Raw genomic sequence first — 17266 nt, 5'->3', positions numbered from 1 at the left:
ATGAACTTTTTGAAGGTCCTTTATTATTGTGTAACAGTCAGAACCAGATCAGCAAATTATTGCTATTATTATTTTATTTTTCCAAAGAAACCTTTTATTTAATGAGTACAAATTGCATAAGTACAACTTTATGAATATGGTGGTTCATCCCCCCATAACCACTCTCCCCCCACTTCCTCCTCCCATTCCCAGTCCCATTCTCCATTACATTCATTTTTAATTAACTTTCTACACTGAAGACCAATTCTATACTAAGCAAAGATTTCCTTTTTTTATTATAAACACTTTTATTTAGTAAATATAATTTTCCAAAGTACAGTTTATGGATTACAATGACTCCCCCCCCTATAACTTCCCTCCCACCCACACCCCTCACATCTCCTGCTCCCTCTCCCATTCCATTCACATCAAGATTCATTATCAATTATCTTTATATACAGAAGATTGATTTAGTACATATTAAGTAAAGATTTCATCAGTTTGCACCCACACAGAACATAAAGTGTAAAATACTGTTTCAGTACTAGTTATAGCATTAATTCACATTGGACAACACATTAAGGACAGAGATCCCACATGAGGAGTAAGTACACAGTGACTCCTATTGTTGACTTAACAATTTGACACTCTTGTTTATGGCATCAGAAATCTCCCTAGGCTCTAGTCATGAGTTTCCAAGGCTATGGAAGCCTCTTGAGTTTACTGACTTTGATCTTATTTAGACAAGGTCATAGTCAAAGTGGAAGTTCTTTCCTCCTTTCAGAGAAAGTTACCTCCTCCTTTGATGGCCTGTTCTTACTACTGGGATCTCACTCGCAGAGATCTTTCATTTAGGTCCTCATTTTTTTTTTTTTGCCAGGGTGTCTTGGCTTTCCATGCCTAAAATACTCTCATGGGCTCTTCAGCCAGATCCAAATGCCTTAAGGCTGATTCTGAGGCCAGAGTGCTATTTAGGACATCTGCCATTCTATGAGTCTGCTGTGTATCCCACTTCCCATGCTGGATCAGTCTCTCCCTTTTTTATTCTATCAGTTAGTATTTGCAGACACTAGTCTTGTTTGTGTGATCCCTTTGACTCTTAGACCTATCAGTGTGATCAATTGTGAACTATTAATTGATCACTTGGACTAGTGAGATGGCATTGGTACATGCAATCTTGAAGGGATTGTGTTGGAATCCCCTGGCACATTTCTAACTCCACCATTTGGGGCAAGTCCAATTGAGCATGTCCCAAATTGTACATCTCCTCCCTCTCTTATTCCCACTCTTATATTTAACAGAGATCATTTTTCAGTTAAATTTCAACACCTAAGAATAATTGTGTGTTAATCACAGAATTCAACCAATAGTATTAACTAGAACAAAGAAATACTAAAAGGGATAAAGTATTAAATTGTACATCAAGTGTCAGGACAAGGGCTGATCAAGTCACTGTTTCTCATAGTGTCCCTTTCACTTTAACAGGTTTCCTTTTTTGTGGTTGGTTAGTTGTCACCAATCAGGGAGAACATATGATATTTGTCCCTTTGGGACTGGCTTATTTCACTCAGCATGATGTTTTCTAGATTCCTCCATTTTGTTGCAAATGACTGGATTTCATTGTTTTTAACTGCTGTATAGTATTCTATAGAATATGTCCCATAATTTTTTAATCCAGCCAGGTCTTAGCTATTGTGAATTGAGCTGCAATAAACATTAAGGTACAGACAGCTCTTTTGTTTGACAATTTAATTTCCTTTGGGTAAATTCCCAGGAGTGGGATGGCTGGGTTGTATGGTAGGGTTATACTGAGGTTTCTGAGGAATCTCCAGAATGACTTCCATAGTGGCTTAACCAGTTTGCATTCCCACCAACAGTGGGTTAATGTCCCTTTTTCCCCATAGTCTCATCAGCATCTGTTGTTGGTAGATTACTGTAGGTGAGTCATTCTCACTGGGGTGAGGTGAAACCTCATTGTGGTTTTGATTTGCATTTCCCTGATTGTTAGTGATCTTGAACATTTTTTCATGTGCCTGTTGGCATTAGAATTTCCTCTTTTGAAAATGTCTATTTAGGTCTTTGGCCCATCTCTTAAGTGGGTTGTTTGTTCTGTTGTTGTGGAGTTTCTTGATCTCATTGTAGATTCTGGTTATTAATCCTTTATCAGTTGCATAGTTTACAAATACTTTTTTTTTCTGTTGGTTGCCTCTTCACTTTTCAGACGTTTCTTTTGCAGTACAGAAACTTCTCAATTTGATGCAATCCCAATGATTAATTTTGGCTTTGACTGCTTGTGCTACTGGGGTATTTTCCAAGAAGTCTTTGCCAGTACCTATATCTTGCAGGGTTTCTCCAATGTTCTCTAATAATTTGATGGTGTTGGGTCATAGATTTAGGTATTTAATCCATGTTGAGCAGATTTTTGTGTAAGGTGCAAAGTAGGGGTCTTACTTCATGCTTCTGCATGTGGAAATTGAGTTTTCCCAGCACCATTTTTTGAATAGACTGTCTTGCTCCAGGAATTGGTTTTAGATCCTTGATCAAATATAAGTTGGCTGTAGATGTTTGGGTGGATTTCTGGTGTTTCTATTCTGTTCCATTGGTCTATCCATCTTTTTCTATACCAGTACCATGCTGTTTAGATTACAACTGCCCTGTAGTATGTCCTGAAATCTGGTATTGTGATGCCTCTGGATTTGTTTTTGTTGTATAAGATTGCTTTAGCTATTCGAGGGCTCTTGCATGAATTTCAGCCTCATTTTTTCTAGATCTGTGAATAATGTCTTTGGTATCTTGATTGGTATTGCATTGAATCTATAAATTGTTTTTGGGAGAATGGACATTTTGATGATATTGATTCTTCCAATCCATGAGTATGGAAGATTTTTCCACTTTTTGGTATCCTCTTCTATTTATTTCTTTAAGGTTTTGTAATTTTCATCGTAGAGATTTAACATGCTTACTTAAGTTTGTTCCAAGGTACTTGATTGTTTTTGTAGCTATTGTGAACGGGATTGATCTTAGCAGTTCTTTCTCAGCTGTGGCATTGCCTGTGTATACAAAGGCTGTTGATTTTTGTGCATTGGTTTTATATCCTGCTACATTGCCAAACTCTTCTATGAGTTCCAATAGTCTCTTAGTAGAGTTCTTTGGGTCCCCTAAATGAAGAATCATATCAACAGCAAAGAGGGATAGTTTGAGTTCTTCCTTCCCAATTTGTATCCCTTTAATTACTTTTTCTTGCCTGATGGCTCTGGCTAAGATTCCAGAACAATATTGAATAGCAGTGGTGGGAGTGGGCATCCCTGTCTGGTACCAGATCTCAGTGGAAATGCTTCCAATCTTTTCCCCATTCAATAGAATGCTGGCCGTGGGTTTTTCATAAATTGCTTTGATTGTATTGAGGAATGTTCCTTCCACACCCAGTTTGCTTAGAGTTTTCATCATGAAAGGGTGGTGAATTTTATTGAATCCTTTCTCTGCATCTATTGAGATAATCATATGGTTATTCTTCTGCAGTCTGTTAATGTGGTGTATCACATTGATTGATTTGTGAACATTGAACCATCCCTGCCTACCAGGGATAAATCCCACCTGGTCTGGGTGGATGATTTTTCTGATGTGTTGTTGCATTCTATTGGCTTCTGTTGTTATGTTTCCTTTTTCATCTCTGATTTTATTGATTTGGTTCTTTTCTCTTCTTTTTTTAATTAGTTGGGTGAACGGGGTGTCAATTTTGTTTATTTTTTCAAAAAACCAGCTCTTCGTTTGGCTGATTTTTTGTATTTTTTTAAATCAATCCTATTGATTTCTTCTCTGATTTTAATTATTTCTCTTCTCCTACTAGATTTGGGTCTGGTTTGCTGCAGTTTTTCTAGATCCTTGAGATGAATTGAAAGCTCATTTATTTGGTGCCTTTCCAATTTCTTGATGTAGGCACCTATTGCTATAAACTTTCCTTTTAACACTGCTTTTGCTGTATCCCATAAGTTTTGGTATGTTGTGCTTTTATCCTCATTTACTTCCAGAAAGTTTTCGTTTTCTCTTGTGATTTCTTCTATGTCCCAGTGTTCATTCAGGAGCATGTTGTTCAATCTCCATGTGTTTGCATATGCTCTAGGGATTCCTAAGTTGCTAATTTCCAACTTCATTCCACTGTGGTTTGAGAAGCTGCATCGTATGATTCTAATTACTTTGAGTTTGCTGAGACTTGCTTTATGACCTAGTATGTGGTCAATCCTAGAGTAGGTTCCATGCACTGCTGAGAAGAATGTAAATGCTTTATGTGAAGGATGAAAAGTTCTCTGGATATCTGTAAGATCCATTTGGGCTATAGTGTCGTTTAAATCTACTGCATCCTTGTTGATCTTCTGTCGGTTGATCTGTCTATTTCTGAGAGTGGAGTATTGAAGTCCCCAGTACTATTGTATTGGAGTCTAAGTCTCTCTTTAAGTCCCTAAACAAATCTTTTAAATAAACTGGCGCCATGTAATTAGGTGCATATATATTGATAATAGTTATATCTTCCTGTTGAATTGATTCCTTAATCATTATATAGTGCCCATGTTTGTCTCTCAACAGTTTTTGTGTTAAAGTTTATTTTTTCTGATATTAAGATGGCTACGCCTGCTCTTTTTTCATTTCTCTTGGCACGGAATATCTTTTCCAGCCTTTCACTTTCAGTCTGTATGCATCTTTGTTGGAAAGATGTGTTTCTTGTAAGCAGCAAATAGATGGGTTTTGTTCCTTAACCCAATCAGCCAATTGGTGTCTTTTAACTGGACAGCTGAGGCCATTAATGTTCAATGTGACTATTGATAAGTAGTAACTTTGCCCTGCCATTTGCCAAAAATATTTTCTAATATATGGTTTGAGATTCCTGTGATATTTTGCTGTGAGGTTTCCTTCCTTTACTTTCTTTCATGTTGATGACCGTGTTTCTGTGTTTCTGTGTGTAACATATCTTTAAGCATCTTTTGCATGGCTGATCGAGTGGCGACAAATTCTTTCAATTTCTGTTTGCTTTGAAAGGTCTTTATTTCACCTTCATTCACAAATGAGATTTTTGCAGGATATAATATTCTGGGCTAGCAGTTTTTCTCTCTTAATACCTGGGCTATTTCTCACCAATCCCTTCTAGCCTGTAGGGTTTCTGATGAGAAGTCTGCTGTGAGTCTGATTGGAGATCCTCTCTTGCACATTTTAGAATCTTTTCTTTGTGTTTCACTTGTGAGTTTGATTACAATGTGTCGTGGTGAGGATCTCTTTTGGTGATGTTTATTAGGGGTTCTATGAGCTTCTTGTACTAGGATGTCTGTGTCCTTCTCCAAACTTGGGAAGTTCTCTGCTAGTATCTAAGTAAAAAGGCCTTCTAATCCTTTCTCCCTCTCCATGCCTTCAGGAACTCCTAGAACCCGAATGTTGGGTTTTTTAATAGTATCCTGTAGATTCCCAACAATATTTTTTAGATTTCTAATTTCCTCTTCTTTTCTTTGGTTTGACTGTATACTTTCCTGTACTCTGTCTTCTAAGTCCATATTCTCTTTTCTGCTTCACTGACTCTGTTTTTAAGGCTCTCTAATGTGTTTGTCATTTGATCTATTGAGTTCTTCATTTCATTTTGAATTCTCTTCACTATCACACTTTCCTGTTCTACTAGTTTCTGCGTTTCATTTTAATTCCTCCTTAAGATTTTATTTTCACAAGAGAGATTTACTATCCTGTCCAGTAAGGATTTATGTAGCTTAAGCATTTGTTTTTGAAAACTTCTAAATGTTCTTATAAATTTTTTGAAATCTGTATCTTGCTTTTCTTCCATCTCATCATCTTCATAATCTTGGTTTGGGTTGTCTTGTTCATTTGGAGGCGTCATAATGTCTTCCTTGTTCTTGTTTCCTCAGTTTCTGCGTTTGTTGCTTGGCATTGTGGAGATATTCTTTGGATTCTTCTTCCCTTGCTATAGTGTTTTTTTTTTCTTGTTATACTATGAGTGTATTAAGTAGACTGTCTGCTTTTGGTGGAACCTTAGAGGTTTGAGATGGGTGTGGCCAGAGAGCTCTGTTTGGTTCCTCAGGGTTAATGGTGTGCCAAAGGTGACACTCCCAGGTTAGGCATGGTAAATTGCTCTCTCTCCTGCTTTTTTTTTTTTTTTTTTTTGATTCAGAAGGGAAGTAATTCCGCAAAGCTGAGCAGAATTGAAGGTAGTCAGCTTCCAATCTCTGGCTCCTGTGGGTATAACATTCACCTGCTCTTTTCCAAGGACCACACAGGGAATCTGTACTGCCCTCAGTGTGGGCTCAAATTCTCCTGCAGTCTCTCACTGGGTTGCCAAGTTTACTGAATTGTAGGGTCTCTGGAGATTACTCATGTGAACTCTGTGAGTTCTCTCACCCACTGTCTCTTTTTTCACAGTCTCAGTTCATTAGCACCACACATTCACTAGGTCCTAATCTCCTGTTATTTCACCCCCCCCACCAGAGTCAGGTTTTTCTGCTTGGCTGTGGGCAGGTGCAGCCCTGAGGTCACACAGCTTTTACATATGACCAAAATGGTGCCTGCTCTTTGTCTTCTCGCCTTTTATAGGTGAGCAGAGAGAGAGAAACTCATGTCCATACTGGTCACTTTTTTTTCCCTCTCTCCTCTAGTTAGCCTGGTGAACTTTCCCCCATGGGGCTTCAAGCCTTGTTCCCTCTAGGCTCCTCCTTCTGCTTTCCCACCGGTGTCTTGGGCTATTGAGGTTTGGCTCACCTCGCGTTCCAGTGCTGGTGCATAGATTCTGCTGCTTGTGTCCCGAGCTGTGGGCTCCCATGCCCTCCACGCAGGTCCACTGTGAATCACTAGTTCTGGAAGAGTTTCCTCTGCTGTTTCTTCCCCTGCTCTTCCTTGAACCTGCAGTATCTCCACTTTTATTAAACTGTCTCTTCCAGGACTATTAATATGCTCCCTTCCTATTCCGCCATCTTGACCCAATCCAAGTCAAGCAAATATTAAAGAGTTAATGAAATGCCTATAGTTGCTAAATTTCCAGTTTACATAGGCAAATCTGTATTTTTGACATGTGCTGGAAACTGATCATTGTGACCCAATGTTCATTAAGATGTGTTAAGTTATGGTTGGTATTCTAAAGTACAAGTAAGATTAATCTATATTCTTGTCCTTGTCTCACAATAGTTCAATTAATTATTTCATTTTTTTCCTTTTTTAAAAATATTTGTTTATTTGTAAGTCAGAGTTACACAGAGAGAGGAGGGGCAGAGAGAGAGAGATCCGAAGCCAGGAGCCAGGAGCTTCTTCAGAGTATCCCACATGAGTGCAGGGTCCCAAGGACTTGGGACATCTTCTACTGCTTTCCCAGGCCATAGCAGAGAGCTGGATCAGAAGTGGAGCAGCTGATTCTTGAACCAGTGCCCATATGGGATGTCGGTGCTTCAGGCCAGAGCGTTAACCCACTGCACCACAGCACCGGCCTTTCATATTATTTTCATGTATTTTCAGCTTTTACCAATGTATAACAACAATTTAAAAAAATGCTACTAATGGCTTCTGCTGTAATGTTGACACCAACCCTAACAAGAATCTCATATATTGTCCATGTCTTTTCAATGAACTTGCATATATGGCCAAAAAAAGAGACCAGAAAATAAATGTGGATAACCACTTTTTGAATGTCTTCAATAATAATGTTGTTGTCAGTGAGCAGGAACTTTATCAGGTCTGGGGAATAAATTTTGACTTAATGTATTAATAGAATTCCATAAATATTTATTGAACACTTATGTGCATAGTACTAGGACATTATTTGCCTCTTGATGGTGTAGGCAAGGGTTGACACTGACCCAACAGTGTCATTAGCTATATATTACTAGTCCCTGAATTCCTGTGCTCTGCTCTGATCCCACTCTTCTCTTGTTCTTTTCTTTAATTTTCACTTCTACTGCTTCTAGTTATGTCATCACTAAATCAGTAAGTATACTGATAGAAGTATATTGATAGAAATATATATATATATATATATATATGTTTGAGATGGGGAAAGTGAATGAATCTGATAATGGATTTCAAATAGTCATTATTCTTATTGAGAAGATAACTAATAAAAGGGAGATGACATGATTAAGTCATTAGATGACATAAAAACTTAGAAAAGGATATGAACAAAATACAGTAAAAGTGTCACCAAATGTTTCACAGAGCCAATAGATTTCAATCAAGAATTTGAAGGATGAGTAAGATTTGAATAGAAAGAAAAGGATTGAGGATGCATTTCAGAAGGAACAAACATATACAATAAAAAGAGATGAAAAAAAAGAGTGTACATCAGTGTAGGATGCTGAGAAAATACCTTGCATGGACAGAAGATTTCTCACAGGGGCACAGTGAAAGTTTGTGCTTCAGTAAAGATATTTGTCTTAAGGAACGATGGTGAAAAAGGTGATATGGAAGTACTATTTTAGCAGAGGAAAATTTGATTAAACAGCTAATGAAAATGAAATAGGGTTCAAGGTAAAAGATTTGCAAAAATATATGGGTTAGGAACAGATTATAAAACCTGGTTGTTACTCTATTATTGTGATTATGTAAGAAATTTTGGCAGTTTTTGAACACAGATTTAAGTCACTGATCACTTTTCAGTTCGTGTCCTTTTTCCTTTCCATCTTTTCTTCCCTTGCAAAACATTGCTCTAAGAAGAGATAATCATAAAGATGTTTGATATCTCTGACAGCTCAGTGTATTAATGGATTTCAGGTTGTTTTAAGATTCTACTTTGTCAATAATTCTTTTAAGTTGAGTGGATTTTTTTTTTTTTTTAGTGTTTTCCTACTCCTCACTCAGAGGAGGGCTCTGTGAGTTGTACTGGTCAAGCAGAGGAATCACTGTAGAACTGAACTTAGATCACTGGACATATTTCTGCCATGCAAGAGCCATCTGCTCATTCACTGTTTCTAAACATGAACTCAATATCTACATTTGTAACAAAATAGAAATGTGAAGGAGAGTGTTTTAGACAAGACTCTTCAAATGTAGAAGTAGGAGCTGTCATTTCCATCCAAGCCACTCTGCCTTGAATTCTTTTTCAGCTTATGTATGCTAGTGTTAAGACTGCTCTCCCTCCCCTGTCACTTTGCTAAGTGTGTGGTGCTCTGTTATAATGTAGGAGGAGTTAAAGGAACAGGAGCATACTGGTAAAGGGAAGGATTCCATCCTCTGCTGTCTCCATGCAAGGATACATAATTTTGACTTAGCACATGATTTATATATTGCACTGACTTAAGAGAGTTGGGGGAAAAGGCAAAGTATAGGCCTGACCATCATTTGCTAAGAAGTCCAACCTAGGTTTAGTCTGTATTAAGAGACCCTGTCAGACAAATACTTTCATTGAAAGCTACACACTGCATGATACTTAAGCAGATGAAATAAGGGAAGTATAAAATAAATTTAATTTTACTAGATGCACAGTGGTATTAATTATATTATACTGATAGTTATTTTTCCATTTTTCATATTGCTAATGTATAATTATTCTTCAGTGAGAGAAAGTAATTGAATGTAAAAACAACAGAACAATAGCCCTATCATTTATATTTTAAGGCAAAAATAAGGCATACTTGGTTTGTTCTTATCAATTGAAATATATTATATTTTTCCTTAATGAAATTCAAGGTAATATTTATTGTTTCAGAAGATTTACAATAGTCAGGGTAGGGTTACCATCTTTAGCCATAAAGCAAAGAAACAAAACAGTTCTAAACAAATGGAAAACAAACAAAATCAGTTTGAATTTGAAATGAATAACACACACATACACACACACACAAGTACATTTAGTATATTAGAATTTAGTATGTCTCATGTAATGTTTGGAATGTATTTTTTATTTCTTATTTATCTCAAATCCAATTTTATTTGAGTGTCCTGTATTTATTTAGCATCTCCAGGCCCTGGTCTGGCACTCAGGTGAGGCCAATAGGTTGAAAAACAGAGCTTTACTGATACCTTGAGAGTAGAACCTAACGTTAATGTGGCCTCAATATTATTAATGCAATTACATTGTAGACTTATTCATTCATTCATGTATTCATTCAACATCATTGATTTGTTACTTGTGTGATAAGCAAAATGCAGCCACAAAAATCTCAATACTTTTGTTTGCTTTATCTTGAAATCTCTCTGTACTTTTTTGCTTTATCTTGAAATCTCCACTGCTACTAATTGGATTTAAGTCATCAAAATTTCTTTCCTTGGACTACTGGTACAGCTCCTAATTCCATGTGATATCTTCCACTTACTTATATATTCACTACATTTATCACATGTCTGCTAAGAGCTTGATGCTATTCTGTCTTGTGAAAAACTAGTACTTTTACTCATAAAACCTATTTTTAAGGGAGGGGAGTCAGGTAATTAAAATACATATTATGGCAGATGGTGAAGAGTAAAGCAGGGACAAAATGGAATGCACTTTAGATAGTGATCAATGAAGGTTTTCCTGATTGGTGACATTTGAAGGGAGTTCTGGAGGAAGATGAGGAAGGAGCCCTGTGGCTTTCTGGGAAAAGAATATTCCATGCCATGGAAATGATATGGCTAAAATTCGGCACAAAGAAAGTTGTAAGAAAAACATGAAATCTTGTAAAGAGTGAGTTGGGCAGAAGAAAGTGGAAGATGTTCTTTTAAATTGTTGTAAGGAATAAGGATTTCTAGAAAGATGGGAAGCCATTGTGGGGTTTGAGCAGAGATGTGATATTATCTTACTATCTGAATGATTTAATTGCAATGCATTTCTGCTACACTATTAAGAGAGTATTGAAATAATCCAAGCGAAGTAGGCCAAAAGATTCTTATTTTGTATAAGATGTGAATGTAACACATTTTTATTTCCTTTATTTACAAGTTTTGAGGGACTGTCTTACAGAAGCACGTCAGTGCTGACACATAGCACTGCTGTCATAGTTTCAGAGGCAGAGCTTTTAGCTGTACAGATTACCAATTAAGCAGAGAATAGGAAATTTCTTGCATTCTTTTTTAGTTAATAAATTCTGTCAGATCATTTTTCATTTAAAATTATTTTTAACGAATAGCTATCATTTTAAAATGATCTTAGTTGGTGCACAAAACATTCGTAAGTCTGTAGTTTTGATCTTAGTTTAAAGTATATGATCTCATTATCTCCATGGAATTGAATTGTGTGTTCTCATGACAGGATGCTAAAGAAATGGAGACATGCCTTTGCTGTCAATCTCTAGACTAACACCCCAGCTCTAACCTGGCCCTACATCAAGATCCCTAGTGGCTAGCTACTTCTGAACAAACGGCAAGAACCTCAACAGGCTAAATTTAGAATTGTCTCGAAAGAGAGAGAGAGAGTTTGAGCCAGGCCTGGCAGTAGTAGGATCAGGACTGAGAGTGGGAACTCTCTTCTGCCAAAGCCTTAGATTTCCCTAAGACTATTAAAAAGGTGAACCAAGGATTCAACACATGGAAAATGGCCAGTGAAGATGTTGAGGGAGATTGTGGGAGGAGGCCAAAGCATAAACGTTAGCTTGTACAGAAGACTAATTATGTATTCTGTCTCAATTTAGAATCTCTGTTTGCAAATTTTCTGGAAACCACAGCTCTATTTGTCATTCTCTTCTTCAGTCTGGGAGGAAGAGTCTGGATATCCTAATTCTGCCTTAACCACTCAATCAGAACACATGCTGGCAGAATGAATGTCCTGAATGTGTCTGAGCATGCACATGGGCACAGGACAGAACTGTACTTCAATTACTAATTGGAAAGCTAATGTAACTCTTGGGCTTAATTTATCACCTTTTTTTTTAAAAAAAGGTAATCAACAATAAACCCAGAATTTGTTGAAGTGCTAACATGTACATTATACTTTTCTCCCAATAAAATGAAGAGAAATTTTCTTCCAGTGTAAATGTAATATGAGAAAAATACATAAAATCCTAAGAAGCAAGCAGAGAATTAAAATCAGGCAACAATAGTGTTAAGATTAAGTGAATTGTCTTATATTCTTAGTATGTAGCAATTTTAAATGATGTTCTAAGATAGAATATAGCACTGTGGGTTCTAACAAAGGATGAGGGAAGACAATGCATAATTTCGTGATATTATATTATTTAAAATCTGGAAAAATATTCTAAAATGTTCTAGCAGTTATATAATGTGGAAAATTTAGGATGGAACTGTCTCATCATTCAAATTGTTATGCTAGATAGCCATAGCATATTTTTAAAGACAAATATGAATATAAAATGCATGCTGAATGGTTTCAGCAAAGTTTCTGTCGAGAACTAACTTTATCACTAAAATTCTCATATCTAACTTAGAGTTACAGACCTGACTAATAACCAGCTAATCCTTAATGCTCCACAACTCCAAACAAACAAAGTGACCTGAGCCTGCATGCAGGTTTTATGGATCTGAGCAGATGTCTGAAGCAGCTGACAAGACGGAAAATGTCTTATAGCAGATAACAATACCAGAGCATACTGTTTAGAAATGTCTGTCTCACTTTGCCCTGCCAGCAAGTTCAGGGAGTTAACAATCAAAGCTGCCTCATGTATTTAAACTTTGTGCACTAGGTCATATAAACATTCTTTGAGTTAAATGGTGTAATAGATCTAAAAGTCTTTTACCTACCTCCTTTTCTTTCCGAGACTTATCACACTGTGATATAAATATCTACACTATTTTACAAGACAATGAACTTGACTTTTTCTAAGGCCAGTAACTTTTGCTGTTGAGTGGAAATCTAGAGACTTGTTAAATGGCTTTTTGACACAATCTTGGGATGATTAGATGTGCATCCTTAGAATATATTTTAATCTAAAAGTTGATACTTCTAAAACTAAAAAAAAATACTGAATATAAATAAGTCATTTAAAGAGTGAAGCATGCCAAAATCCTATCTCCAAGGGGTCTGCTTATCTCTCACAGATAATCTAACCAGAATACTTATTTTGAACTATTTATTTCTCTTTGGGTGTTCTTCTGGGGGATGGGCCAGTTGGATAGAGGTTGCAGATGATGGATTAAAATATAAATAATTTCATCTTCATTCTTGTCCAAATGTACCAAGTCACTGCTGATACCATAAAAGTTATACTCTTGCAAACAGTCATAGTGACATCTGGAGAATTTCATGATATCTGAGGACTTTTTTTCCTCTTCTTCCTTTACTTTCTCCTTTACAGAACATGTGATGCCATCACATCCTTATTAACTCTTTCATGACCATAAAAACAAATTATTATAGTGGAAATACTCTAGTGCTCATTACTAGGGAAGTGACTTGGTTCAGGATTTGTCTTGTCTGTGTCAGCCACCCTTGCCTGCCAGGTTTATCTCAGAGGAGTTCTGGAAAATGAAGACATCAAACACTCTGTTGAGATCCAATGGCATCCATCTCTTCAGTCCTCCCAGAGAGGGCCTGAAAAGCAAGTCTCCACTTATTTTAGCTCAAACAAAGACTGAACAAAGGCTGGCTGTCTGCAAAGCTTTCTTTTCCCTATCTGGTCTATAGGCATTATCCAAGGAATCTCCATTCACATGAGAATAATGCACAGGCCTCTCTCCTTGTTTAGATTATAGCTCACTCCTTCTTAAGGCCTCCTCTCATTTTCTTTCTGGCATTTTAATCCTTATACTTACAGAGTTTCTCAAGAATTAAATAAACTAAATTAGAAGAAAATGCTGGTATCTCTAAGTCCTGGAATGTTAACATAAAAGTATCTTTTTTTTTTTTCCTCTTCCAGATGCTGCTTGTGTTAAGCATCTTCAGGAGGGACACCATGAGCAGTTCCCCTAACCTTGAGTCACATTTTATCTTTCAAATAGTATCTAAAAATTTTTACTTTTTTAATTGCACTCATCTGGCAATAGTTCTCTGAAAAATTAGGTTTCTACCTCAGTAAATGATCAGGAGATGTCTTTTTCAAAGAAATCTCTTCTTATATATTTGATTTTTTAAAAATGTTTAGCAAATAAATTACCCACAGATATAAATGCATACCTTCTGGTAGTCTGAAAAAATCAGGAAGCAAAGACTATAGTTCTTTGGACCGATGTTCAAAGACATTGCTACATTTATAAAATAACCAGCACACATATGAAAAGAATGTTCGGGGGCTGATGCTGTGGTGCAGTGGGTTAACACCCTGGCCTGCAGTGCCGGCATCCCATATGGATGCCGGTTCAAGACTCGGCTGCTCCACTTCCGATCAAGCTCTCTGCTGTGGTGTGGGAAAGCAGCACAAGATGGCTTAAGTCCTTGGGCCATAGCACCCATGTGGGAGACCCGGAAGAAGCTCCTGACTCCTGGCTTTGCATTGGCACAACTCCTGCCGTTGTGGCCAATTGGAGAGTGAACTATTGGATGGAAGACCTCTCTCTCTCTCTCTCTCTCTCTCTCTCTCTGTGCCTCTCCTCTCTCTGTAATTCTTTCAAATAAATAAATAAATCTTATAAAAAATAAAGAATGTCCACTGTGTGTTCAATGGTTGAATTTGGAAAGTAATTGCTTCACTCTTTGATATAGTGGGTAACTCATAATTACAAATAGAGAACACTAGAAACTGAAAGTAGTAATCCAGAGTTTGTCCAAGACTTTGTTACCAATCTATTTTAACTCAGTTTTGCTTGGAAAGTTTTCTATACTCTTTATTGTTAATACAATAAACGGCTAATTGTTCAAGTTAAAATATGGGATCCATTGGTTCAGGGAAATCTGGGCAGGTTTTTTCTCTATTGTCATTTCAATTTTAGATTTGGTATTTTTAAAAAGGAAGAATGACTAGAAGTTTGATAAAATTATGAAACTTGGGATTTCTATCAAAATATTTAGGTTAGAGAATGAAAGTAGTTAATTTCAATATACACTAGGGATTTTCTGAGGGATACCATTTCATCTTTATTAGCTGTGTTTTTCATTTACATGGATTGCTAAAAGTTGGCTTTAAGAAAAATCAGAGTAAGCTATTAATAAATTTTTATTTCAGAAACAGTGCCTGTTTTTATAAGGTACAGTCTTAGCTATTGTTCCCCAAAAGAACTTTAAAAAGAATCAGCAAAAGATGTATTACTTGATGTGCCTCAGATTTTACGTGTGGAAATAAATTAATCTCTAAAGATTCATTTCTTTGTTCTAAAAAGTACTATTTGTATTGATTTCATATAACAGAAACCCAATTAAATAGTTTAATTTTTGAAAAGGAATTTATTGACTCAAGTAACTGTGAAGTTCTAGGATGAAGCTTGTTTTAGTTAAGATTGGTACAGGACAACACACTCTGCCTTCCTCTTTTTTTTTTTTTTTAAAGATTTGTTTATTTATTTGAAAAGCAGAGTCTCAGAGAGGCAGAGGTAAAGGCAAAGAGAGAGAGAGAGTGAGAGCAAGAGATCTCCCATCTGCTGGTTCATTCCCCAAATGGTTGCAATGGCAGGAGATGGGCCCATCCAAAGCCAGGAGACAGCAGACTTTTCTGGGTCTCCCACGTGAGTGTAGGGGCCCAAACACTTGGGCCATGTTCCAGTGCTTTCCCAGGCCATATCAGAGAACTGGACAGGAAGTGGAGCAGCTGGGTCTTGAACCAGCAGCCATGTGGGATGCCAGCACTGCAGGCGGTGGCTTTACCCACTGTGAAATAGCGCTGGCCCCTCTGCCTTTCTTTTCCAGAGATGTATTGATTTATTATTTGAGAGGCAGAGTTATAGTTAGTAAGAGAGAATTTCTACCCACTGGTTCACTCCCAAAATGGCCACAGCAGACAGGTCTGGGCCAGGACAAAGCATGGAGCCAGGAATTCTATCTTGGTGTCCCAGAAGGATGACAGAGGCCTAAGTACTCAGGCCATCTTCCACTTCCTTCCCGGGTTCATTAGCAGGAAGCTGGATCAGAGAAGTAGCCAAGACTTTAACCAGCACACTGATAAGAGTTGCTGGCCTTGCAAGTGTTGACTTAACTCCCTGCACAACATCACTCAGGCCCCAAAACCCTGCCTTCTGCCTCTCAGCATTCCTTCTGGCTGAGTATCGTCCTCATGATCTTCTGCTATAGAGTGACCTGCAGTCAGAGACGATGCTGACTGGTAGTTTCAGATTATAGAATCTTAAGTTTGTAACTTCAGAGAAAGGCAATTTATTTCTCGTAATATATCTGTACCAATACATCAAGAGCAGAAAGCAGCTTGATTAATTGTGTAGTGTCCAAAGCATATGGTTCTATGAGTAATGAGGGCTGGGTCATGTGATCCTATTTTCTGGCACAGAGTTTTAATAGCATAGGAAGGTGGGGAACAGTATGTTGAGCAAAGAGTACATCTTCTAATTACTCCCCTTACAGAGCTAAATAATTAATTGTGGAAAACTATATTGTTTGCTTATAAGTCACTTTTTCTTTTAGAATCCTCTTTGTCATAGGAAATGCAGAATTAGATTCACCAGTTAGATATATATTTAGTATCTCAAACTCAACAGGTCCCAACTGAGATGCCTCAAATCTGCTCTTTCCATAATCTCCATTTTTGTAGTCTCCTGCTACATTTTCCCAGATATTTAGACAAAAAATGTTTGTGGACATCCTTAACTTTGTTCATTCCTTGTAACTACTCTATCAGCAAAATCTGTTTTCTGAATGGACATGTTGGTCCTTTTGAGTTTCTATAACAAAATATCATAATCATAGTAGCTTATAAATAACAGAAATCTTTTTCTCACAGGTCTAGAGTCTAAGAAATCTAAGATCAAGTCATTGGCAGATTTGGTATTTGGTGAGGACCCACTTTCTGGCCACATATAGTCCCTTTTTTCTGTGCTCTTAATTGGAGGGAAGGAGTCAATGAGCTCTCCTGAGCCTCTTTTATAGGACATTAATCCTATACCTGAGGGCTCTCATCTCACAATGTTCCTAAAGGGCTCACATCTTGATACCATCCCTTTACTGGTTAGCATTTCTTTTTTTTTTTTTTTTTTTTTTTTTTTTTTTTTTTTTTTTGACAGGCAGAGTGGACAGTGAGAGAGAGAGAGACAGAGAGAAAGGTCTTCCTTTGCCGTTGGTTCACCCTCCAATGGCTACCGCGGCTGGCGCGCTGCGGCCGGTGCACCACGCTGATCCGATGGCAGGAGCCAGGTGCTTCTCCTGGTCTCCCATGGGGTGCAGGGCCCAAGTACTTGAGCTATCCTCCACTGCACTCCCTGGTCACAGCAGAGAGCTGGCCTGGAAGAGGGGCAACTGAGACAGAATCTGGCGCCCCGACCGGGACTAGAACCCGGTGTGCCGGCGCCG

The sequence above is a fragment of the Lepus europaeus genome, chromosome 3 (genome assembly GCF_033115175.1).
Source record: "Lepus europaeus isolate LE1 chromosome 3, mLepTim1.pri, whole genome shotgun sequence".
NCBI classification, from domain to species: Eukaryota; Metazoa; Chordata; class Mammalia; order Lagomorpha; family Leporidae; genus Lepus; species Lepus europaeus.
The sequence above is the reverse complement of the archived record's forward strand: the minus strand, read 5'-3'. Positions refer to the sequence as shown.